General features: G+C 36.8%; 1 long non-coding RNA gene across 1 annotated transcript in view; it reads left to right on the top strand.

Annotated features, from left to right (window-relative positions):
• Window positions 1-24,718, top strand: part of LOC138849357 (uncharacterized) — a 32,733-nt gene extending 8,015 nt beyond the window's left edge. The window contains exon 4 of the long non-coding RNA XR_011388106.1: window positions 23,524-24,718. This is a non-coding gene — a long non-coding RNA (uncharacterized lncRNA). The remainder of the gene's footprint in view (window positions 1-23,523) is intronic.
• Window positions 24,719-27,954: the final 3,236 nt, after the last annotated feature.

Genomic DNA, 27,954 nt, shown 5'->3' with positions numbered 1-27,954 from the left:
TTTTGAAAAATGCCTGTTGAGGTCCTTGGCCCATCTTTTTATTGGGTTGTTTGTTTTGTTACTCTGGAGTTTCTTGGTCTCTTCATATATTCTGGTTATTAATCTTTTATCAGTTGTGTAGTTTGTAAATAATTTCTCCCATTCTGTTGGTTGCCTCTTCACTTTCCTGACTTTTTTTGTGTGTGTGTGTGTACAGAAACTTCTTAATTTGAGGTAATCCCATTTGTTTTTTTTAAACTTTTGTTTAGCAAATATAATTTTCCAAAGTACAGTTTATGGATTACAATGCCCCCCCCATAACTTCCCTCCCACCTGCACCCCTCCCATCTCCCGCTCCCTCTCCCATCCCATTCACATCAAGATTCATTTTCAATTATCTTTATATACAGAAGATCGATTTAGTATATATTAAGTAAAGATTTCATCAGTTTGCACCCACACAGAACATAAAGTGTAAAATACTGTTTCAGTACCAGTTATAGCATTAATTCACATTGGACAACACATTAAGGACAGAGATCCCACATGAGGAGTAAGTGCACAGTGACTCCTGTTGTTGACAACAATTTGACACCCTCGTTTATGGCGTCAGTAATCTCCCTAGGTTCTAGTCATGAGTTTCCAAGCTATGGAAGCCTCTTGAGTTTGCTGACATCGATCTTATTTAGACAAGGTCATAGTCAAAGTGGAAGTTCCCTTTCAGTATTTTTTTTTGAGGTAATCCCATTTGTTCATTTTAGCTTTGACTACCTGTGTCTCTGGGGTCTTTTCCAGAAATTCTTTGCCTGTGCCAAGATCTTGAAGGGTTTCCCCTATGCTCTCAATTAATTTGATGGTGTTGTGGCATAGATTTAGATCTTTAATCCATGTTGAGTGGATTATTTTATATGGTGTAAGGTGGGGGTCTTGCTTCATACCTCGACATGTGGACATCCAGTTTTCCCAGCAACATTTGTTGAAGAGGAAGTCCCTGTTCCAGAGGTTAATTTTACTCCTTTGTCGAATATGAGCTGGATGTAGATGTTTGGATTGATTTCTGGTGTTTCTATTCTGTTCCATTGGTCTATCCATCTGTTTTTATACCAGTATCAGGCTGTTTTGATTATAACTTCCCTGTAGTATGTCTTGAAGTCTGGTATTGTGATGCCTCCGGCTATGTTTTTGTTGTACAAGATTGCTTTAGATATTCAAGGTCTCATGTTCCTCCATATCAATTTCAGCATCATTTTTTCTAGATCTGTGAAGAATGTCTTTGGCATTTTGATTGGTATAGCATTGAATCTGTAAGTTGCTTTTAGAAGAATGGACATTTTGATGATATCCACAAACATGGCAGCTTTTTCCATTTTTTTGTGTCTTCTATTTCTTTCTTTACTATTTTGTAACTTTCATCATAGAGATATTTGACATCCTTGATTAAATTTATTCCAAGCTATTTGATTGTTTTTGTAGCTATTGTTAATGGTATTGATCTTAGAAGTTCTTTCTCAGCCATGGCAATGTCTGTGTATACAAAGGCTGTTGGTTTCTGTGCATTGATTTTGTATCCTGCATCTGGTAAAGGATTTTTATATAGTCTGGTCTTTCACTGAGTAGCACAGACTTCATGGGGGAATTCTCAGTTTCAGTTTCCTGTTTTGCAGGGGTCATATTCCTTGTTGTTTGCCTCAGATGGACTTTAAAACTCAGCCTCCAGTTTATTGGACTAGTAAAGTATTAACACCATGAGAGAGCAGCAGTAAAACTCATATTTTATTCTTTTCAGCTGTGGCTTGATATTTGTCACTTGTGGGTTTAAATTTCTTATTTGTAAACTCAACGATCCATTACAAATATTTTAAGTACTTAAAATTTTACCCATGATTTTTAGTTGAACACTTTTTCAGTTATCTTAGTTTACCATACTGATTTTAAAAATTCTTTATTTGTTGACATAATAGATTTTTGTTTTTAAAAGATTATTTTACTTTCTTTGTGTTATGACTCATAATACTTTTTTTTAACTTTTATTTAATGAATATAAATTTCCAAAGTACGATTTATGGATTACAATGGCTTCCCCCACATACCGTCCCTCCCACCCATTACCCTCCCCCCTCCCACTCCCTCTCCCCTACCATTCACATCAAGATTCATTTTCGATTATCTTAATATACAGAAGATCAGCTTAGTATACATTAAGTAAGGATTTCAACAGTTATGACTCATAATACTTTTAAATTTATCTTTAACCTCTTATTTTTAATTTATTTTGATTTTTCATTATCTGTCCTTGTATCTTTTTATTCTTTTATGCCTTTTATTAGGTTAACTTATATCTGCACACCATTTGTAAGAATATGAAGTATTTTTTACTTTTCTAAAAAGAAAAACTTTTAGCTGCCATGAAAAATCTCCCCTAAGCATTCTTCTTGTTTTTCTCGTTCCTTTCACAGACAATATTTATTTATTGTGTGCATATTCTCCTAACAATAGCAAGCTAGCTTTTTAAACCAAAAACTATTAAAAAAGATGGACTCAAACACAGAACATTTATTTGCAGAGAGGTGAGAAAAATGTTAAATGATGCCTCTCATTTAAAATGTTTTCAACTCTGAATTGGCAGCTAAGAAGTTAAACTGATCAGAAGTCAGTGACCAAGAGACTGAAAAGCTTGAGAGCTTCTGGTATTCCATAATAGCTGGATAAAACAAGTCAATGCATGCTGGCATGGATGTGGAGATAAGGGAATTCTCACACACTGTTGGTAGGGATATGAATTAGTACAGTTATTGTGGAAGGGAATATAAAGTTTTCTGAAAAAACTAAAATCTTCCACATGATTAAACAATTCCACTTCTGGGTATATATCCTAAGGAAATGAAATTAGCACATCAAAGTGATACCTGCAATCCCATGTTTATTGCCTCACTATTCATAATACTCAATTAACCTAATTGTTCATCAGTAGATAAATAGATAAATAAATGTGGCCTATAGTACAATAGAATATTATTCAGCCACAAAAAAGCATGATACCCTTTTATTTGCAACACAATGGATAGAATGAGAAGATATCATATTTCAGACTCTGAAAGACAAATATCATGAGTTCTCCCTCAAATGTGGACAATTAAAAAAAGTTGATCTCATACAGAACAGTGACTACTAGAGGTTGAGATGGTAGAGATGAAGAGGAGATAGAAGAATGTTGAATAATGGTTTTGATAGAAGAAATGTTCGTGTGTTCTACAGTACAGTAGAATGATTATAGTTCAAATTCACCTATCATATATTTTATGAACAGAGGAGAGAATGTAGAATACTCCAAGCATGAAGAAATTACAGTGAGAGGGAAATATTGATTGCTTTGATTTCATTGGTGTCCACTGTGTGCATTTGTTGAAATATCACTTGATAATCCATAGATATGTGAAATTATTGAGTGTTAATTTTTTTAAAAAATTTAAAAGAAATAACGTTTAGCTAGATGTAAATAATAGCTAACCTGATTTGATCATCATTCAATAAATATATTGTTATTACATTGTACTCTATGAATATGTACTACTGCATTAATAAAAAACAGAACTAGATTTAGAATCTAAACAGATGAAGGATCCTAATAACATGCAAAGCTTTCAGTTACGACCCTAAAGGAATAAAGTTGAACAATAGAAGACCAACTTTCCTAATGATTGAAGCTCAGCCTTAAAACGGCGTAACACTTTCACCAGTTATGGGGATCTGCTTCTGTCCAGCTGGGAAAACTTAAAATTGTCTTTGTTTTATTCTAGATGATGTTAGTCAGTCAGTAAAAAATAGCCATGTATGCATACATTATACACTTGGACATATGCTTTTGTTTTATATATATACAAATCTTTATATATAAACATTTATGATAAACATGATATAATTATAGATTTAAATTTTTGTCTTAAAAAGTAAATATTGAAATATTTACATGAGATTCAGATATTGGAATTAAAAGACTTTAAAATAACTGTTACAACATTTTTCAAAATAATGACAAGATGGAAAAATTCAAGAGAATTAAAAGGCTATAAATATTAAATAAAAATGCAAAATGCAAAATACTAAACTTGGAGTTCATAGGTTCAGAACTGAGGTTTACAGAAGACAATACATTTAGACAGAGAATAAGTGTACTAGAAGATAAATGAAAGGAAATATCTAGACTACATTACAGAGATATAGTAAAATATACAAAAAATTCTGTAATGGATATAGCAAAATTATATAGCATTTATAAATAAGGAGTTTAAGAAGGAGAGTGGAGAAAGAATGTGATAAAATAAATATTTGAAGAGTTAATACCCAAGAACTTTCCAAACCAGAAAATAAGTACAAAAGAAATCACATCATAATAAAACTACTCAAAATCCTAGATAAAGTAACTTTTTAAAGTATCTCAAAAAATGAATATATTACTTTGAAAGAAGCAACAATAACACAACACTTGACTTTTCAGTGGAAAAACATAAAATGTATGGAAAAAGTGCTGAAAATTTCCTCGAAAATCATAATGTAAAATATTTTCAGAAAACAAAGCAGAATTCATCAGCAGCAAACACACATTAAAGGAGTTATTAACGGATGTTCTTCAGGCAAAATAAAGGTGATCCCAGGAGATGTAAAAAGATACTCAAGTAAATCTAAATGAATATTAACTGTTTAAAAGCATTTAAAAATGAATATGAACTATTTGAAACTCACATTTAGGGGCCGGTGCTGTGGCGCAGCGGGTTAATGCCCTGGCCTGAAGCACTGGCATCCCATATGGGCACCGGTTCTAGTCCCAGCTTCTCCTCTTCTGATCCAGATCTCGGCTATGGCCTGGGAAAGTAGAAAGTGGCCCAAGTCCTTGGGTCCCTGCACCTACGTTGGAGACTAGGAGGAAGCTTCGAGCTTGGATCAGCGCAGCTGCGGCTGTTGTGGCCACCTGGGGAGTGAAGCAACGATTCTCTGCCTCTCCTCTCTCTGTGTAACTCAGACTTTCAAATAAATAAATAAATCTTTTTTTTAAAAAAAAAGAAGCTCACATTTAAACACACATGTGCATGTGTGTGTGTGCACAAATAGACATACACAAATACATTGAAATGTCCAACAATACTACCAAAGCAGGTAAGGGAAAGGCAAATGTAGTGTTCTATGGGCTTTTCTTTCTTTTATATAAAGGGGACACATATCAATATTTCATATATACAGTTTTAAGAGTATAATGATGCTTTCCACCCTGCCCTCCCTCCCTCTCCAACTCTCACTTTCACTCCTCATTGTTTTCTATTTTTCTTTTATGTGATGACATACTTTCATTTTTATTTATAATCATAAGCTTAACTTTCTAAAAAATAAAGAACTCAACAAGTATAAGTAGAAAAAAAAAGCATTGTTCCTCAAGAGTATAGACAAGGACTATAAACAATAACCAAATCTTTCCATTGCCCAAGAAGAGAAACAACTATTAATTTATATTAGAATTTCATAAGACAAGGAAGCAGGTCATTTATATTTAGTGGAATTTTCATCTGTTTGAGTGAATTATATCTATGATTATGTCTGTTTCTTGACTTACTTGTTCTGTGTTCCATTTTCATTCCATTTTTTGATTTTTTAAAAATTAATCAAATAGATCTCAATATAATTTTCCTTTTAATTTAGATGTTAGACTATACAATGCATATTTGGATTATTGCAGCCCAAAAATATTTTCTCCTATTGATTCTCTGACAAGATTATGGACTTAAAAATTTTTTAAATCCACTTGTTTCACATCTATTGATTTGAAAATTTCATGCATTTTAATTCTATTATGCATTTTATAGCTAATAAAAATTTATTATTACTGATTTAAATTTATCCACATGTCATCCCTTTATGTGCTTTGTATTTTCTTCTTCATTCCTTTGCTCCTATCCAGAATAATTGGGAACATCATCTGAACAAATAACTGCCTTTAGCATTTATTGTAGTGAAGGTCTGCCTATGACTAATGCTCTTTGATTGGTGCATTTGGAAATATCTTTATTTCACCTTGATTTTTTGCCATGTATGGAATCTTAGGTTTGAGTTATTTTTCTTTTAGCACTTAAGTGTCTTCTGGTTTCTATAGTTTCATTAGAAAATTCAACAAAATTCAAAATTTTGTTGTTTCTTCTTGGAACATTTTTCTTTCTCTAGCTGTTTCTAAGATTTTTCTACTTTTCTTTGGGAATTTTTAATCTGCTCACTATGATGTGGTTTTTCTTGTATATTTATCTTGCTCTAATTTTCCAGTGCTTATTGAATTTATGGCTTGATTTTCATCAGTTTAATAGAATTTTCAGCTACTGTGGCTTCAAAAAAACTGTTCTGTGTTCTCTCAATATTCTCTCCTATTGGGACTCCAGTTACACTGACATTAGGATTTTCACTGTGTTCTATATATCCTTTACTCTCTTTTCTGTATTTCTTCTTTTATATTTTCCTTATATAGCTCACTGATACCTTTATTTATTCACTCTTGTGTCCACTCTAATTTAGTGTTTTTTTTATTTTTTTTTATTTTTTTTTAATTTTTTTTTGTACAAGATTGCTTTAGCTATTCGAGGTCTCCTGTGTCTCCATATGAATTTCAGCATCATTTTTTCCAGATCTGAGAAGAATGTCTTTGGTATTTTGATTAGTCTCATTTCTAAAATAGCGTTCTTTTCTTTTGATTCTTCCAAGGATCTATTATCTTTCTTTTGACATCATCCCTTTTTCTTACCAACTTGTTTCTCAGTTTTGAAAATTCTGATTTTTTATTGTTTTCTCATAACTTTGATGGTATTTTTAATTTTTTTATTCTCACTTTAAAACTTAGTTTATAGCTTTACTTATAGTTTTAAACTGCTTTCTTTTGTTATGTATGTATGTGGGAACAATATTCTGTTCTTTAGTCTCCTTTTTTCTTGTAACAACTTCAATTGCATTGATTAAAGAATTGTATTTCCTAGTTTTTAATTGAAATGAGTTTCTCCCTTTTTTTTTTTTTTTTAAGGAAGGAGAGATATTCAATATAGCATTTTTAGTTCTGTTTTGTTAGATCAGGAGTTAGCAAGCCTTTTAAGTATAGGGACAGATAATAAACATTTTCAGCTTTGCTGACTACATAAGATCTCTTCCTCCTGCCCTTCACTTTGCTCACTGTCCTTCTCTTCTCCCTTTCCCCATCTCCGTCTTCTCTTTCCTTTCCACCCCTTCCTCTTCTTCCTCCTCTTACTCTCTCCCTCCTCTTCTGTCTTGTGAGATCATAGTAATCAAGCCATTGGCCATATTTGTCCACTGGGCTGGTTTATTTTCTTTTTAAAAAAATTCATTTTATTTGAAAGGCAGAGTTACAGAGAAAGAGAGAGGTTTTAATCTTCTATCCACTGGTTCACTCCCAAAATGATGAATAATAGCAGTGGCTTGGCCAGACTGAAGCCAGGAGCCAAGAGCTTTATCTGAGTCTCCCATGTGGGTGTAGGGGCCCAAGTAATTGGGCCACTCTCTGCTGCTTTCTCAGGCATAGTAGCAGGCTGCTATGTCAGTAGTGGGGAGCAGGGACCCAAAATGGTGCTCATATGGGATGCCAGTGCTGCAGATGACAGCTTAACCCCTATGCCATAGCACCAGACCTTGGCTTTTTTTTAACACTAACAAAATTCAATAAATAAATCCAGTTGATTTATGACATTGAAGTTTTCCTTCCACAATTTTTGCTAAATGATTCAAGAATGCTCTCATATTTTTAGATATATGATTCCTCTATAATCCTCCTTTTTCTATTATTATATGGATATGTCCTTCCTTTGTCCGTATTTACCAGACTTGTTCAGTTTACATCCTACCACCAGCCATACCTTCAATATAGGATTTTGTCTTGAGAAGTTTGACGTGTTAGTGTCAAGAGTTTATAAGACCTAGATTGCTCCAGCAAAATTATATGGTAGTCTGTTACAGTTATCATTCACTTTAAAATTTAAAAAAGTTTCTACTGTGGTATTGTATTTATTTTTGCCTATTTAACTTTCTGGAAGTAACTCTCCTATTCTCAGAAAGAACAGATGCCTATGTACCTTCTCCCATAAGAAGGCTGACACCCTTTATGAATTGCATAGCTTGCAAATATTTTCTCCCATTTTGTCAGTTGCCTCTTCATTTTGCTGAGTGTTTCTTTTGCAATTCAGAAGCTTCTCAATTTGAAGTAATTCCATTTGTCAATTTTGACTTTGATTTCCTGTGCCTCTGGGATCTTTTCCAAGAAGTCTTTGCCTATGCCAATGTCTTGCTAAGTTTCTCCAATGTTCTCTAGTAACTAAAAGGTATTGGGTCATAGACTTAGGTCTTTGTTAAATTTTGAGTGGATTTTTCTGTAAGGTGTAAGGTAGGGGTCTTGTTTCATACTTCTGCATTCATAGTTCCAGTTTCTCAGCACCACTTGTTGAGGAGACTGTCTTGCTCCAGAGATTGATTTTAGCTTCTTTGTCAAAGGTAAGTTGATTGTAGATGTGTGGTTTGATTTCTGAAGTTTCTATTCTATTCCATTGGACTACACATCTGTTTTTGTGCCAGAACCAGGTTGTTTTGATTATAATTCCCTGTAATATGTCTTGAAATTCAGTATTGTGATGCCTCCAGCTTTGTTCTTGTTGTTTAAGATTGCATTAGCTATTAGGGGTCTCTTGTGATTCCATATGAATTTTAGCATCATTTTTTCTAGATCTGAGAGGAATGTCATTGATATTTTGATTAGGATCTCACTGCATATATAAATTGCTTTCAGTGGTATGTACATTTTGATGATATTTATTCATCCAATCCATGAACATGGAAAACTTTTCCATTTTTAATGTCTTCCTCTATTTATTCCTTTAATGTTTTGTAATCTTCATTATAGAGATCTTTGACATCCTTGGTTAAATTTATTTCAAGGTTTTTAATTTTTTGTTGCTATTGTGAATGGGATTGATCTTAGAAATTCTTTAGCAGCCATGGCATTGTCTGCGTATATAATGTCCATACCACTGAAAGTAATTTACAGGTTCAATGGGATCATAATCAAAATATCAATGACATTCCATAATTAGTTCTTTATTTTGGGGCAAGCACTTAAACTGTAGATTCCAGGAGGCATTTGTTGGAAAGATAAATAGCTTACAACTGAGAGTGAAAGGAAATGGAACTCAATCTGGGTCGCACTATGCTTTAAGAATTTCTTCTTGAAAATACTCAAAATTTTTAAATTTATTAATTTTCATTTTATTTGCCAGTCAAATATCTCATCTCCTAATTCACTCCCCAAATGCCCATAACAGCCAGGAAAGAGCCAGACTGAAACCAGGAGCTCAGAACTCATTCCAGGTCTCTCATATGGGTTATAGAGACATAAGTATTTGAACCACACGCAAAAACGCACAAAATAAAATCACACACCAAAAAACGCACAAAAATAAAACACTTGCTACTTCCCAGGGTGTGCATTAGCAGAAAGCTGGATCACAACTAGAGTTGTGCATACTCAAACCAGGCACTCCCATATCTTTAAAACTGTGAGAATGATTGCAATATATATGTAAAGTCAATGTATTTATTTATCACAATAAACTTTGGAATTTACTGCTAAAACCAGGAATATTATAAGAGAATAATTATCTGGGTTTTATTTTTTGAAATTTCTGGGTCATTTGGAAATATTTAGAAACAAATATCAGAGCTATTCTCTGGGTATTGATAGCCTTATGAAAGAGATGGGATATGTATGATTAGAAGAAAAGAAAGAAAAGGTAAAAAAAGCTTTTCCTTTATGGCAGCACAGAATTTCACAGGGGCTTTTAGACAAGCTTTGTAGAAACTGGAAGAGGATGTAGTTTGGGGAGAGAATTGTAACTGGGGAACAAAGCGAACAAACTGACCCCTGCATGATAAAAAGGAAAGAATAACAAGGCAACCCCTTTTGTGTTTTGACTAAGCTATCCAAGGAAGACTCAGTGTCCACAATGGCTGGTGCTTCCAAGGAAGCAATTCAAATTCAAATGTGAAGGTCCTGATTTGATAGTTTTTTCCATTCAGATTTGGAAAGTTGTTATGGACATGATAATGTTACAACTTCTGTTTCTCCATGTGATAGAACTAAGCATAGAGACTGAACTTGTACTCGTTCATTTCTGGAGTTGATCTTGTTAGAGTGTATGTGAGAAACTCACAAAAAAAAAAAAAAACTCACTTGAAAATTATGATGCGTGATTCACTGGCGCTTAGAGATTCTGTTTAGAGCAGCCTCAGCTGTATTTCAACTGATCGTTTTCTAGACTTATATTAATTGATTTTCCAGTAATAATATATGAATCTTTATGATGTGAAAATCATAAATAACAATAATATCTTTGCACATGGTGCACCAACTAATATATAGTTCCACTATGAAGCTGACTTGCACACATTTTGCCAGTTGCTAAGAAACTTTGTGCACACAAGTATGTCGTTTCTTTTCCTTTTATGAAAAAAAGTAAATGAATTCTCCCCATGATTTTATTCTGTTTAAGAATTTACTCTGATCTTCTTTCAGATGTGAATAAATATCACAAGAAAGGTCACTGATCTAATAAACACAGTGCTATTAAATCCTAGAAAAATGTTTTACAGAACAAACTATTTTATTTTTTCATTTCAATCATGAACGCATAATACTTACACTTCTAATAGAAGAGTGAATTCTTAAAATTGGTTTTAGTAGTTTAGGAAGCTATTCTGAGACATTTAGCTATGGTGCATAAAATCAAGTGTTTAAAGGTCTAGATATTTTATCTAGTGAAATAAAAATTTATTCATTAATGTAATGATGTATCTTATTCAAAGTATAGAATAAAATATAAAAAAATCCTGAAATTACTCAATGTCTATACTACTGATAGGTTTTTGCAAAGTATTTTAAATACTTTCAAAATTATAACTATGCAAACATCTTATGTAAGCTGTGATTATTCTATTATTTCCTAACAGAGGGAACAATTCAGGTTCATAATATCTTATGTATAATCTTAACTACAATGATGTGTGTCCTTTTCAGCATAATGAATTTTATAAAGAGTTTTTCATGTACAATCCAGATTACTAGAATTTTTAAAGAATTATCAAGAATTCAGAACATTCCACTTCGCTAGTTGTTTCATGGCTGCCATGGCTTTAAAAGAAGAATTAAAGTATTCAAAATCTCTTTTCTCAGTGGTCTATGTTTTTCTAAAAAGCTAGCATTGCTGTTATAATGGAACCAGGGGCTCTTAGTGGCTGTCAGAGCTTCTTACCACTGCCAGAGCACAAAGCAAATGAAGGTCATATTTGAATTTTTGTTCAGAATCCTATCTGCAACAGATCAACTATTGAATATTTATATGCAGAAAATGTTGGAAACTTGGATAAGATTTCTCTAGGGCTGATTTAGAATTCATGTTTTCTCCTATTTGCTCAATGTCAAAATCCCAAAGCACCTTATATGCTTCATCAATTTTGTTCCAACTATTCCCTTTCTTGGACAACACTATACCATAATCCCTGAGACGCTTGGTTGCCTTGGATGCATGTGCATCATCAGTGTCTTGCTGCTTGAGGCAAAGAGCCCTGCTGTATTTATCTTTATATTTTCAGTGTTTGTCAGTGCCTGCATTATAGTAAGGGAAAAACATGCCTTTGGAGTAAAGCAATCCAAGGTTTAAATTCAAAAAGGACAACAAACTGATGAGAAAGAGGACAAGATAATCTTTTAATTAATCAGCACATTGTCAGCTTCCTTAGATGTGCGATCATTTGCTCTTTTTTTGTTTTGTTTTGTTTTGGTTTGGTTTGGTTTTTGACAGGCAGAGTTAAGACTGAGAGAGAGAGAGAGAGAGGGAGAGAGAGAGAAAGGTCTTCCTTTTTCCATTGGTTTACCCCTCAAGTGGCCGCTACGGCCAGTGCATTGTGGCCGGCGTGCTGTGCCAATCCGAAGCTAGGAGCCAGGTGCTTCTCCTGGTCTCCAATGCGGGTGCAGGGCGCAAGGACTTGGGCCATCCTCCACTGCACTCCTGGGCCACAGCAGAGAGCTGGCCTGGAAGAGGAGCAACCGGGACAGAATCTGGTGTCTCGACCAGGCCTAGAAGCCGGGGTGCTGGCGCCGCAGGCGGAGGATTAGCCTAGTGAGCCGTGGCGCCGGCCCCATCATTTGCTCTTATAACTATTTCCATTGTCCTTTATAGACCTACAGTTTTCTGCCAAAGTTCTAAAAGCAGAGTATGAACAAAGAATTAAGATTCCTAAGATTAAAATCTTAATCTGAAGATTGCCAAAATTACAGTATTTTTATGTTTTCTATTTGTCAAATAATGTGAAATCTCTCCTCTATTTTTCATATTTGTTTTATTATAAAATTGCATATAACATTAAATACACATAAAATCTTCCATAGTCTTTGATCATAAGTTATTTTTCTACAGTTTAATTAAATAATCCAGGCTTATTCAGTATGTTTATCCCATAAATTCTTATATTATCTAACTCATGTTAACATGGCATTGCAATGCATCACTTCAACAATGGGGCATTTCCAGGAACAAAAATTACTTTTTAGCTGTCAGTGTCTTGCATGCTCCCCACATAACAAATCTATAGTCTTTGAGTTTACATTTTTTTCTGAAATATTATCCTGAAATTAAATTAAAATAAGGATTAATTAAAATAAGGATTGGCAATTAGAATAAAATAAGAATTAATAAGTAAGTAAACTTAAATTTCTTGATCAATCTGGATCACAAATAGTATTGTATCTGGAGGACACAGGAAGCATTAAAAATATAACATAGTAGAAAGAAAAACAGAACCCTTTCTCTTGACATCAATTAAAGGATTCATTTGTTATTTAGGTCTTTCGTTCATATATAATATTATCAAGCTCCCAAGCAGTTACAGTTAATTAGGACATACAGGCAAGAAAATGGCTTAGCGCAGTGTAAACAGACTAAGTATCATAACAGAGGGTCAACACCACAGTGTGGGAATGGAAGTAAAGTTGAGTTTAGTAACAGAATGGAGAAGGCCTTCCGGAAGAAGGGCTACATACCACAGCACTTCCAAAGCGTCATTGGAAATGAAACTAAAAGATTTATTTTGGTGCAAATTTTTAAAATTCATGCATCTCTGTGAACTTTTGAAGACCTCTCTTATGAATAGATTTCCAAATGTTTAATGACCAAAATAAACTTACCTTTTAAATCAATTTTCCATGGATTTTTGGGGTAGTTTCATACATGCAGGCAATTGGAGTGCCAGGATTTGAGGTTTAAGGTTAAGAAAAAAATTATCAGAAATTTGCTACTGAAGGCCTACCAAACTGATTTATTGCAACAAAAATTCAAGATATAAGATTGAAAATGTCTATAGTATGTGATTCTAAAGTTATGGGAAGTGTGGAGCTTAAACAGGTCTTATTTATTTATTTATTTATTTGACAGATAGAGTTAGACAGTGAGATAGAGAGAGACAGAGAGAAAGATCTTCCTTTCGTTGGTTCACCAAGCACTTGGGCCATCCTCCTCTGCCTTCCCAGGCCACGGCAGAGAGCTGTACTGGAAGAGGAGCAACCAGGACTAGAATCTGGCACCCATATGGAATGCCAGCACCACAGGTGGAGGATGAACCAAGTAAGCCACGGTGCTGGTCCCATAAACAGGTCTTTTTAAAATTTTTTTTATTTTATTTATTGATTGATTGATTTTTTGTTTGTTTGTTTTTTTAACTTTTATTTAATGAATATAAATTTCCAAAGTACGGCTTATGGATTACAATGGCATCCCCCCCATAACGTCCCTCCCACCCACAACCCTCCCCTTTCCCACTCCCTCTCCCCTTCCATTCACATGAGGATTCATTTTCGATTCTCTTTATATACAGAAGATCAGTTTAGCATACATTAAGTAAAGATTTCAACAGTTTGCTCCCACACAGAAACATAAAGTGAAAAATAATAGATGATTTTTTAAATGATGATGAAATGAGATCAGACCTATTGTCATGTTTAATCCCAGTGAGAGTCAAGTTGGGAATTGATAATTTCTTCTTCTTCTACTTTTTTTTTTTTTTTTTACAGAAGATCAGTTTAGTATACATTAAGTAAAGATTTCAACAGTTTGCACCCACATAGAAACAAAGTGAAATATACTGTTTGAATACTCGTTATAGCATTAAGTCTCAATGTACAGCACATTAAGGGCAGAGATCCTACATGAGGAGTAAGTGCACAGTGACTCCTGTTGTTGACTTTACAAATTGACACTCCTGTTTATGGCATCAGTAATCTCCCTATGCTCCAGTCATGAGTTTCCAAGGCTATGGAAGCCCCTTGAGTTCTCCGACTATTATCTTGTTTAGACAAGTTCATAGTCAAAGCGGAGGTTCTCTCCTCTCTTCAGAGAAAGGTACCTCCTTCTTTGAAGACCTGTTCTTTCCACTGGGATCTCACTCGCGGAGATCTTTCATTTAGGTTTTTTTTTTTTTTTTTTTTTTTTTTTGCCAGAGTGTCTTGACTTTCCATGCCTGAAATACTCTCATGGGCTTTCCAGCCAGATCGGAATGCCTTTAGGGCTGATTCTGAGGCCAGAGTGCTGTTTAGGACATCTGCCATTCTATGAGTCTGCTGAGTATCTCGCTTCCCATGTTGGATCACTCTCCCCTTTATTTATTCTATCAGTTAGTATTAGCAGGTACTAGACTTGTTTATGTGCTTCTTTTGACTCTTAGTCCTTTCATTATGATGAATTGTGAACTGAAATTGATCACTTGGACTAGTGAGATGGCATTGGTACATGCCACCTTGATGGGATTAAATTAGAGTCCCCTGGTATGTTTCTAACTCTACCATTTGGGACAAATCAGCTTGAGCATGTCCCAAATTTTACATCTCTTCCCATTCTTATTCCCACTCTTATGTTTAACAGGGATCACATTTCAGTTAAATTTCAACACTTAAGAATAACTGTGTATTAATTACAGAATTAAACCAGTCATATTAAGTAGAACAGACAAAAAAAAACTACTAAGAGGGATAATGTATTAAGTTGTTCATTAACAGTCAGGGCTATGCTGATCAAGTCACCGTTTCTCATAGTGTTGATTTCACTTCAACAGGTTTCCTTTTTGGTGTTCAGTCAGTTGTCACCAATCAGGGAGAACATATGGTATTTGTCCCTTTGGGACTGGCTTAATTCACTCAGCATGATGTGTTCCAGATTCCTCCATTTTGTTGCAAATGACTGGATTTTGTTGTTTCTTACTGCGGTATAGTATTCTAAAGAGTACATATCCCATAATTTCTTTATCCAGTCTACCGTTGATGGGCATTTAGGTTGGTTCCAGGTCTTGGCTATTGTGAATTGTGCTGCAATAAACATTAGGGTGCAGACCGCTTTTTTGTTTGTCATTTTAAACTCCTTTGGGTAAATTCCAAGGAGTGGGATGGCTGGGTCGAACGGTAGGGCTATATTCAGGTTTCTGAGGAATCTCCAGACTGACTTCCATAGTGGCTTGACCAGTTTGCATTCCCACCAACAGTGGGTTAGTGTCCCTTTTTCCCCACATCCTCGCCAGCATCTGTTGTTGGTAGATTTCTGCATGTGAGCCATTCTAACCGGGGTGAGGTGAAACCTCATTGTGGTTTTGATTTGCATTTCCCTGATTGCTAGTGATCTTGAACATTTTTTCATGTGCCTGTTGGCCATTTGGATTTCCTCTTTTGAAAAATGTCTATTGAGGTCCTTGGCCCATCTCTTAAGTGGGTTGTTGGTTTTGTTTTTGTGGAGTTTCTTGATCTCTTTGTAGATTCTGGTTATTAACCCTTTATCTGTTGCATAGTTTGCAAATATTTTTTCCTATTCTGTCGGTTGTCTCTTCACTCTCCTGACTGTTTCTTTTGCAGTACAGAAACTTCTCAGTTTGATGCATTCCCAATAGTTGATTTTGGCTTTGACTGCCTGTGCCTCCCGGGTCTTTTCCAGAAATTCTTTGCCTGTGCCAATATCTTGAAGGGTTTCTCCAATGTTCTCTAGTAACTTGATGGTGTCAGGTCGTAGATTTAGGTCTTTAATCCATGTTGAGTGGATTTTTGTGTAAGGTGTAAGGTAGGGGTCTTGCTTCATGCTTCTGCACGTGGAAATCCAGTTTTCCCAGCACCATTTATTGAATAGAGTGTCCTTACTCCAGGAAGTGGTTTTAGATCCTTGATCAAATATAAGTTGGCTGTAGATGTTTGGGTTGATTTCTGGTGTTTGAATTCTGTTCCTTTGGTCTATCCATCTGTTTCTGTACTAGTACCATGCTGTTTTGATTACAACTGCCCTGTAGTATGTCCTGAAATCTGGTATTGTGATGCCTCCGGCTTTGTTTTTGTTGTACAAGATTGCTTTAGCTATTCGAGGTCTCTTGTGCCTCCATATAAATTTGAACACCATTTTTTCCAGATCTGAGAAGAAGGTCTTCGGTATCTTGATTGGTATTGCATTGAATGTATAAATTGCTTTTGGGAGAATGGACATTTTGATGATATTGATTCTTCCAATCCATGAGCATGGAAGATTTTTCCATTTCTTGGTATCCTCTTCTATTTCTTTCTTTTAGGTTTTGTAATTTTCATCGTAGAGATCTTTAACATCCTTGGTTAAGTTTATTCCAAGGTATTTGATTGTTTTTTGTAGCTATTGTGAATGGGATTGATCTTAGAAGTTCTTCCTCAGCCATGGCATTGTCTGTGTATACAAAGGCTGTTGATTTTTGTGCATTGATTTTATACCCTGCTACTTTGCCAAACTCTTCTAAGAGTTCCAATAGTCTCTTAGTAGAGTTCTTTGGGTCCCCTAAATAAAGAATCATACCATCTGCAAAGAGGGATAGTTTGACTTCTTCCTTCTCAATTTGTATCCCTTTAATTTCTTTTTCTTGCCTAATAGCTCTGGCTAGAACTTCCAGAACTATATTGAATAGCAGTGGTGAGAGTGGGCATCCCTGTCTGGTACCAGATCTCAGTGGAAATGCTTCCAACTATTCCCCATTCAATAGGATGTTGGCTGTGGGTTTTTCATAGATTGCTTTGATTGTATTAAGGAATGTTCCTTCCAAACCCAGTTTGCTTAGAGTTTTCATCATGAAAGGGTGTTGTATTTTATCAAATGCTTTCTCGGCGTCTATTGAGATAATCATATGGTTGTCCTTCTGCAGTCTGTTAATGTGGTGTATCACATTGATTGTTTTGCGCACATTGAACCATCCCTGCATACCAGGGAGAAATCCCACTTGGTCTGGGTGGATGATCTTTCTGATGTGTTGTTGCATTCTATTGGCGAGAATTTTATTGAGGATTTTTGCATCTATGTTCATCAGGGATATTGGTCTGTAATTCTCTTTCAGTGCTGCATCTTTTTCCGGCTTAGGAATTAAGGTGATGCTGGCTTCATAGAACGAATTTGGGAGGACTCCCTCTTTTTCGATTGTTCTGAATAGTTTGAGAAGAATTGGAGTTAGTTCTTCTTTAAATGTCTGGTAGAATTCAGCAGTGAATCCATCTGGTCCTGAGCTTTTCTTTGTTGAGAGGGCCTTTATTACTGTGTCAATTTCAGTCTCAGTTATGGGTCTATTTAGGTTTTCGATGTCTTCCTGGTTCAATTTAGGTAGGTTGCATGTGTCCAGGAATCTATCCATTTCTGATAGGTTTCCCTGTTTGCTGGCATACAAGTCCTTGTAGTAATTTCTGATGATTCTTTTTATTTCTGTGGTGTCTGTTGTGACGTTTCCTTTTTCATCTCTGATTTTATTGATTTGGGTCTTTTCTCTTCTTTTTTTAGTTAGTTGGGCCAATGGGGTGTCAATTTTGTTTATTTTTTCAAAAAACCAGCTCCTCGTTTGGCTGATTTTTTGTAAATTTTTTTTGGATTCAATCCTGTTGATTTCTTCTCTGATTTGAATTATTTCTCTTCTCCTACTAGATTTGGGTCTGGTTTGCTGTAGGTTTTCTAGATCCTTGAGGTGAATTGAAAGCTCATCTATTTGGTGCCTTTCCAATTTCTTGATGTAGGCACCTATTGATATAAACTTTCCTCTTAACACTGCTTTTGCTGCGTCCCATAAGTTTTGGTATGTTGTGCTGTTATCCTCATTTACTTCCAGAAAATTTTTGATTTCTCTTTTAATTTCTTCTATGACCCATTGTTCATTCAGGAGCATGTTGTTCAATCTCCACGTGTTTGTGTATGCCCTAGGGATTCCTGAGTTGCTAATTTCCAACTTCATTCCTTTATGGTCTGAGAAGATGCATGGTATGATTCTAATTCTTTTAAATTTGCTGAGACTTGCTTTATGGCCTCGTTTGTGGTCAATCCTAGAGAAGGTTCCATGTACTGCTGAGAAGAATGTAAAATCTTTAGCTGTAGGATTGAAAGTTCTGCGTGTATCTGTTAGATCCATTTGGGCTATAGTGTGTTTAAATCTACTGTCTCCTTGTTGATCTTCTGTCCTGTTGATCTGTCTATTTCTGAGAGTGGAGTATTGAAGTCCCCCAGTACTATTGTATTGGTGTCTAAGTCTCCCTTTAAGTCCGTTAACAAATCTATTAGATAAACCAGTGCCCTGTAGTTAGGTGCATCTACATTGATAATTGTTATATCTTCTTGTTGTATTGATCCCTTAATCATTATATAGTGCCCCTCTTTGTCTCTCTTAACAGTTTTTGTGGTAAAGTTTATGTTGTCCGATATTAAGATGGCTACGCCCGCTCTTTCTTCATTTCTGTTGGCATGGTATATCTTTTTCCAGCCTTTCACTTTCAGTGTGTATGGATCTTTGTTGGAAAGATGTGTTTCTTGTAATCAGCAAATAGGTGGGTTTTGTTCCTTAACCCAATCAGCCAATCTGTGTCTTTTAACTGGACAGTTCAGGCCATTAATGTTCAATGTGACTAATGTTAAGTGGTAACTTTGCCCTGCCATTTGCCAAAGATAAGTTCTAATATATGCTTTGAATTCCCTGTGATCTGTTGCTGTGAGGTTTCCTTCCTTGATCTTCTTTCATATTGATGACCGTGTTTCTGTGTTTCTGTGTGTAATACATCTTTAAGCATCTGTTGCAGGGCTGGACGAGTTGCGACAAATTCTTTCAATTTCTGTTTGCTATGAAAAGTGTTTATTTCACCTTCATTCACAAATGATAGCTTTGCAGGATATAATATTCTGGGCTGGCAGTTGTTCTCTCTTAGTACCTGGGCTATATCTCGCCATTCCCTCCTAGCTTGTAGGGTTTCTGATGAGAAGTCAGCTGTGAGTCTGATTGGAGATCCTCTGAGAGTAATCTGACGTTTCTCTCTTGCACATTTTAGGATCTTTTCTTTATGTTTCACTGTGGAGAGTTTAATTACAACGTGTCGTGGTGAGGATCTCTTTTGGTCGTGTTTATTAGGGGTTCTGTGAGCTTCCTGTACTAGGATTTCTCTGTCCTTCTCCAAACCTGGGAAATTTTCTGCTAATATCTCACTAAAAAGGCCTTCTAATCCTTTCTCCCTCTCCGTGCCTTCAGGAACTGCTAGAACCCGAATGTTGGGTTTTTTAATAGTATCCTGAAGATTCCTGACAATATGTTTTAGATTTCTAATTTCCTCTTCTTTTCTTTGGTCTGACTGTATCCTTTCCTGTTCTCTGTCTTCTAAGTCCGACATTCTCTCTTCTGCTTCACCCATTTTGTTTGTAAGGCTCTCTATTGTGTTTTTCATTTGATCTATTGAATTTTTCACTTCGTTGTGATTTCTCGTCACTATTACAGTTTCCTGTTGTACTAGTTGTTTCATTTCATTTTGATTCCTCATTAATATTTCATTTTCACAAGAGAGAGTTTCTATCTTGTCCATTAAGGATTTCTGTAGTTCAAGAATTTGTTTTTGAGAACTTCTTAATGTTCTTATCAATTTTTATGATCTGCTTCTTGCATTTCTTCTATCTCATCATCTTCATAATATTGAATTGGGGTGTCTTTTTCATTTGGGGGCGTCATGGTGACTTCCTTGTTTTTATTACCTTGGTTTTTGCGTTTGTTATTTGGCATATTGGAGATATTTGGTTTCTTCACTGTGGTGCTTTTTCTTGTTATACTATGACTCTAGATTAAGTGGACTGTCTGTTTTTGATGGAGCCTTAGAGGCTTGAGATGGGTGTGGCCTGAGAGCTCTGTTTGGTGTGCCAAAAGTGACAACCCCAGGTTAGGCATGGTAGATCTCTCTCTCTCTCTTTCTTTCTTTTTTTGATTCAAAAGGGAAGTAATTCCACACAGCTGATCGAGGTTGGAGGTAGTTAGCAGGCAAATGATATACCCACAGGAGCCAGAGATCGGAAGCTCTTTCCCAAGGACCACACAGGGAATCTGTTCTGCCCTCAGAGTGGGCTCAAATTCTCCTTCAGTCTCCCACTGGGTTGCCAAAGTTATGGAATTGTAGCGTCTCTGGAGAGTGCTCACGTGAATTCCGTGAGTTCTCTCCCCCACCGTCTCTTTTTTCACAGTCTCAGTTCAGTAGCACCACAAATTTACTAGGTCCTAATCTCCTGTTAATTCGCCCCGCCCAGAGTCAGGTTTTTCTGCTAGCCTCAGGGCCGGTGCAGACCTGAGGTCACTCTGCTTATGACGTATGTCCAAGATGGCGCCTGCTCTTTGTCTTGCTCGCCCTTGAGAGGTGAGCGGAGAGAGAGAAACCCGTGTCCGTACCAGTCACCTTTTTTTTTTTCTCTCTCTCTTCCAGTTAGCCTGGTGAACTTTCCCCCCCCCGGGGGTCGTTCCCTCTAGTCTCCTCTCTCTGCTTGCCTGCCGGTGTCTCGGGCTATTGAGGTTTGGCTCACCACCCGTTCCAGCGCTGGTGTGTTGAGTCTGCCGCTGGTGTCCCGAACTGTGGGCTCCCACGCTCTCCACGCAGGTCCGCTGTGAGTCACGCGTTCCGGAAGAGTTTCTTCTGCTGTTTCCTCCCCTACTCTTCCTTGAACCTGCAGTATCTCCACTTTTATTAAACTATCTCTCCCCAGACTATCAGTGTGCTCCCTTCCTATTCCGCTATCTTGCCGGACCCCCGAGATTTATTTATTTATTTGAAAGGCAGTTGTAGAGAAGCACAGAGAGAGAGAGTGGTCTTCCATCCCCTTGTTCACTTCCCAGATAGCCACAATGGCTGGAGTTGTGCTGATCCGAAGCCAGGAGCCAGTATCTTCTTCCAGGTCTCTCACGCAAGTGCAGGGGCCCAAGGACTTGGGCCATCCTCCATCACTTTCCCAGCTCATAGCAGAGGGCTGGATCAGAAGTGGAGCAGCAGGGACTCGAACCAGTGCCCACATGGGATGTAGGCACTGCAGGCAGTGCTAAGCCACTGCACTGGCCCCCACTGTTGCTCTTTAACTGAGAGACTGTTTTTCAACACTGCCTCCACTTACTTTTCCAAAGCTTGATCAACTTGTGAGATAATGCAGTACAGCACTCATCCTAGTGCTTGACAGTGTTTTTGAAAATTAATCTGAGTCAAAAGTTGGGCTGCACTGAACCTGCAGTATCTCCACTTTTATTAAACTGTCTCTCCCTGGACTATCAGTATGCTCCCTTCCTATTCCGCCATCTTGTCTCCTTATTTATTTTTTTTTTTTGACAGGCAGAGTGGACAGTAACAGAGAAAGAGACAGAGAGAAAGGTCTTCCCTTTCTGATGGTTCACTCTCCAATGGCCGCTGCGGCCGGCGCACCGTGCTGATCCAAAGTCAGAAGCCAGGTGCTTCTCCTGGTCTCCCATGAGGTGCAGGGCTCAAGCACTTGGGCCATCCTCCACTGCCCTCCCGGGCCACAGCAGGGAGCTGGACTGGAAGAGGGGCAACCGGGATAGAATCCGGCGCCCTGACTGGGACTAGAACTAGGTGTGCTGGTGCCACAGGAGGAGGATTAGCCTATTGAGCCACGGCACTGGCCCCCCTAAACAGGTCTTAATAGAACAATCAAAGATATGTAGGCTGGACTTCTTTTACACAACAGTTTTCTCATACCATATCTCAAACTGTGTATTTGTCTTCAAATGTGTAGAAATTGGCTGGGAAAAATCTGGAACAAAATATGTGTTGTGAATCTGTAATGTTTCATTGAGATTTTGAAATAACTGAATAGCTCATTATCTAACAGACATTACTCCTCATTGATGCTGATCCTGAATATACTGACATAGCCATCTCTCTGTTGCTTATGATGTTGAAGGACAACAATAGGAGTAGTTTGTTTTGTGTCATTTGAGATAAAGCTTTAGGGAAACATCTTTGGCCCTTTCTAAGGGAGGATGGAAAACTTAAAATGACCAGCAAGTAAATTGACTTGTGAAAAAATAGTTATAATGGCACATTTTGCATGACTTTTTGGACATTATAAATACTTTTCATGTAAGGGACTATGTAGATGTGTGATGTTTTATTTTCAAAATGAATTTCCTGAATGAATGATCAATTATTAGATTGCCATCCAGTTTGTAAGGAAACATACACCATATATGAATTGGGTCTTGCTCTCTTGCTCATTTCAGTGGGATTGCTCCTGGTAACACTTAGTGGCTACTACTCAGGGAAGCATTAGTCCAGAAAGCTCCTGAATTGATTTAGATGATATTTCACATCCTTTAAATTCTAAGAATCCTTGATTTTGTGATCAGCTCTGGAAGAGGCTTATGAGTTATGCAAAAGAGGTTGCTGGATTTAGAAAATGTTATGTCTGCATAAAGATACCACTTAGACAGAGTCTGCCTATCTAAGGTAAAGAAAGAAAAGTAGTAGAACATAATTCAGAAATGTATCACTTGATAAATTTGTTTAGCAGTATACTAAAGAAAATTCACATTTGAAATCTCAGTTAATGGGTAAAATAGGTTCCAAAGCCCCATTTGTCAATATAGTAAATAATATAATTTATGTTAATTTCTTGATGATGCTACCCTATAACTCTGCATTTATTTCAAATGTTGGGATGTTTTATATATATATATATATATACACATACACACATAAATGTATATGTACACAGACATGCACAAAATTATATTCTGATTATCTGTACAAAACTTATATTCTATTCTTGATTTATTGTGGTTCTTTCAAATACAGAAAAAATTATTGTAAACTTGTATTCCATTTATGGACTATTGTATGCTTCCATTAGTTTTTAAGGTTTGCTTTTGCAGGCTTCTACAACCTGTGACTTCAAGGACAGCAATTCCAAGGACTTTTGGCAGCTGCAGTTTGAATGAATTTAGCACAATCTTAACTCAATAAGCATTGTGGATCTCAAGGACGTTGGTTCATAAATCTGAGTTTACATGGTAACCATTTGGGAGAGAGGCTGTGGAAGAGAAAAAAATATATATATATATGTTAATTTAACCATATCAATTATAAGCTGATTGCAAACGATTTTTTTTTAGTCTCTCATTCTTTTTCCTGTGTTTCCCCAACAGCTGTGTAATCCAGTGTCATGGAATAATTAGCAATTATTAGTTCTGGAAGCAACTATGGGGGAAGTAATGAAAAATGCTATTACAAAGAAATCAAGAAACTCCACAACATCAAAACAAACAACCCACTTAAGAGATGGGCCAAGGACCTCAATAGACATTTTTCAAAAGAGGAAATCCAAATGGCCAACAGGCACATGAAAAAATGTTCAAGGTCATTAGCAATCAGGGAAATGCAAATCAAAACCACAATGAGGTTTCACCTCACCCCGGTTAGAATGGCTCACATACAGAAATCTACCAACAATAGATGCTGGCGAGGATGTGGGGAAAAAGGGACACTAACCCACTGTTGGTGGGAATGCAAACTGGTTAAGCCACTATGAAAGTCAGTCTGGAGATTCCTCAGAAACCTGAATATAACCCTACCATACAACCCAGCCATCCCACTCCTTGGAATTTACCCAAAGGAAATGAAATTGGCAAACAAACAAGCTGTCTGCACATTAATGTTTATTGCAGCACAATTCACAATAGCCAAGACCTGGAACCAACCCAAATGCCCATCAGCAGTAGACTGGATAAAGGAATTATGGGACATGTACTCTATAGAATACTATACAGCAGTCAAAAACAACAAAACCCAGTCATTTGTAACAAGATGGAGGAATTTGGAAAACATCATGCTGAGTGAATTAAGCCAGTCCCAAAGGGACAAATATCATATGTTCTCCCTGATTGGCGACAACTAACTGAGCACCAAAGGGGAAACTTGTTGAAGTGAAATGGACACTATGAGAAACAGTGACTTGATCAGCTCTTGTCCTGATGGTTGATGTACAATGTAATACTTTATCCATTTTAGTATTTTTTTTTGTTCCAGTACCATTGGTTGAACTCTGTTATTAACACACAATTATTCTTAGGTGTTTAAATTTTAACTGAAAAGTGATCCCTGTTCAGAATTTGGAAAACATTATGTTGAGTGAAATAAGCCAATCCCAAAGGGACAAATACCACTTGTTCTCCTTGATCGGTGACAACTAACTGAGCACCAAAAAGGAAACCTGTTAAAGTGAAATGAACACTATGAGAAACGGTGACTTGATCAGCCCTCACCCTGACTATTGATGAACAACTTAATATGTTATCCCTCTTAGTATTTTTTTATCTTTTATTTAATGAATATAAATTTCCAAAGTATGGCTTATGGATTACAATGGCTTCCCCCACATAACGTCCCTCCCACCCGCAACCCTCCCCTTTCCCACTCCCTCTCCCCTTCCATTCACATCAAGATTCATTTTCGATTATCTTAATATACAGATCAGCTTAGTTTACATTAAGGAAGGATTTCAACAGTTTGATCCCACACAGAAACATAAAATGAAAAATTATAGATGATTTTTTTTAAATGATGATGAAATCAGATCAGACCTATTGTCATGTTTAATCCCAGTGAGAGTCAAGTTGGGAATTGATAATTTCTTTTTTTTTCTTTTTTTTTTTTTTACAGAAGATCAGTTTAGTATACATTAAGTAAAGATTTCAACCGTTTGCACCCCCATAGAAACACAAAGTGAGATATACTGTTTGAGTACTCATTATAGCATTAAGCCTCAATGTACAGCACGCTAAGGACAGAGATCCTACATGAGGAGTAAGTGCACAGTGACTCCTGTTGTTGACTTTACAAATTGACACTCCTGTTTATGGCATCAGTAATCTCCCTATGCTCCAGTCATGAGTTTCCAAGGCTATGGAAGCCCCTTGAGTAGAAGTTTCTGTACTGCATAAGAAACAGTCAGGAGAGTGAAGAGACAACCGACAGAATGGGAAAAAATATTTGCAAACTATGCAACAGATAAAGGGTTAATAACCAGATTCTACAAAGAGATCAAGAAACTCCACAAAAACAAAACCAACAACCCACTTAAGAGATGGGCCAAGGACCTCAATAGACATTTTTCAAAAGAGGAAATCCAAATGGCCAACAGGCACATGAAAAAATGTTCAAGATCACTAGCAATCAGGGAAATGCAAATCAAAACCACAATGAGGTTTCACCTCACCCCAGTTAGAAGGGCTCACATGCAGAAATCTACCAACAACAGATGCTGGCGAGGATGTGGGGAAAAAGGGACACTAACCCACTGTTGGTGGGAATGCAAACTGGTCAAGCCACTATGGAAGTCAGTCTGGAGATTCCTCAGAAACCTGAATATAGCCCTACCGTTCGACCCAGCCATCCCACTCCTTGGAATTTACCCAAAGGAGTTTAAAATGACAAACAAAAAAGCGGTCTGCACCCTAATGTTTATTGCAGCACAATTCACAATAGCCAAGACCTGGAACCAACCTAAATGCCCATCAACGGTAGACTGGATAAAGAAATTATGGGATATGTATTCTTTAGAATACTATACCGCAGTAAGAAACAACGAAATCCAGTCATTTGCAACAAAATGGAGGAATCTGGAACACATCATGCTGAGTGAAATAAGCCAGTCCCAAAGGGACAAATACCATATGTTCTCCCTGATTGGTGACAACTGACTGAACACCAAAAAGGAAACCTGTTGAAGTGAAATCAACACTATGAGAAACGGTGACTTGATCAGCATAGCCCTGACTGTTAATGAACAACTTAATACATTATCCCTCTTAGTATTTTTTTTGTCTGTTCTACTTAATATGACTGGTTTAATTCTGTAATTAATACACAGTTATTCTTAAGTGTTGAAAATTAACTGAAATGTGATCCCTCTTAGTATTTTTTTTGTTTGTTCTACTCAATACTTTTGGTTGAATACTGTAATCAATACACAATTCTTCTTAAGTGCTGAAACTTAACTGAAAAGTGATCGCTGTTAAATGTAAGAGTGGGAATAAGAGAGGGAAGAGATGTGCAATTCGGGACATGCTCAAGCTAACTTACCTCAAACGGTACAGTTAGAAACATACCAGGGGATTCCAATTCAATCCCATCAAGGTGGCATGTACCAATGCCATCTCACTAGTACCACTGATCAATTTCTGTTCACAATTGATCATAATGATAGAACTAAGAACCAAAGGGATCACAGAAACAAGAATAGTGTCTGCAAATACTAGCTGATAGAATCAAAAAGGGAGAGAATGATCCAACATGGGAAGTGAGATACACAGCAGACCCATAGAATGGCGGATGTCCTAAACAGCACTCTGGCCTCATAATCAGCCCTTAAAGCATGCGGATCCGGCTGAAATGCCCATGAGAGTATTTCAGGCATGGAAAAGCAAGACACTCTGGTGGAAAAAAAAAATGTAAATGAAAGATCTCCGCGAGTGAGATCCCAGTGGAAAGAATGGGTCATCAAAGAAGGAGGTACCTTTCTCTGAAGGGAGGAGAGAACTTCCACTTTGACCATGGCCTTGTCTAAATATGATCAGAGTCGGTGAACTCAGGGGGCTTCCATAGCCTTGGCAGCTCATGACAAGAGCCTAGGGTGATTACTGAGGCCATAAGCAAGAGTGTCAATTTGTAAAGTCAACAACAGGAGTCACTGTGCACTTACTCCTCCTGTAGGATCTTTGTCCTTAGTGTGTTGTACATTGAGATTTAATGCTATAACTAGTACTCAAACAGTATTTTTCACTTTATGTTTCTGTGTGGGAGCAAACTGTTGAAATCTTTACTTAATGTGTGCTAAACTGATCTTCTGTATATAAAGAGAATTGAAAATGAATCTTGATGTGAATGGAAGGGGAGAGGGAGTGGATAAGGGGAGGGTTGCGGGTTGGAGGGACGTTTTGGGGGGAAGCCATTGTAATCCATATTCTGTACTTTGGAAATTTATATTCATTAAATAAAAGTTAAAAAAAAGAAAAATGCTATTTATTTGTAGTTTTATTTTCATTAAGAATACCAATTTAAAGGATTTATTGGGGCCGGCACCGTGGCTCACTTGGTTAATCCTCTGCCTGCGGCATCCCATATGGGCACCAGGTTCTAGTCCCGGTTACTTCTCTTCCAGTCCAGCTCTCTGCTGTGGCCTGGGAGGGCAGTGGAGGATGGCTGAAGTGCTTGGGCGCCTGCACCTGCATGGTAGACCAGGAGGAAGTACTCGGCTCCTGGCTTCAGTTCAGCACAGCGTCGGCCATTTGGGGAGTGAACCAACGGAAGGAAGACCTTTCTCTGTCTCTCTCTATTTCACTGTCTAACTCTATCTGTCAAATAAAAAAAATATATTTCTTCAAATCCCTTTTAAGAAGAAGTAAATATTTCCATATAGTCATCTATTCTGAGAGTTCCAGAAGAAAAGATCTCCCATTTGTAAAACCACTTTTTTTTTTTTTGCTTTATTCTAAATAAGTCAAACTCTTTGGCAATTCATTTAGCCATTGCCAGAACCTGGCAGTCTGACCATAATCAGAATATGAGTCCCAGTCGTC

Source organism: Oryctolagus cuniculus, chromosome 4 (assembly GCF_964237555.1).
Source record: "Oryctolagus cuniculus chromosome 4, mOryCun1.1, whole genome shotgun sequence".
In the NCBI taxonomy this organism is placed as follows: Eukaryota; Metazoa; Chordata; class Mammalia; order Lagomorpha; family Leporidae; genus Oryctolagus; species Oryctolagus cuniculus.
This window is presented reverse-complemented; position numbering and strand designations above follow the sequence as displayed.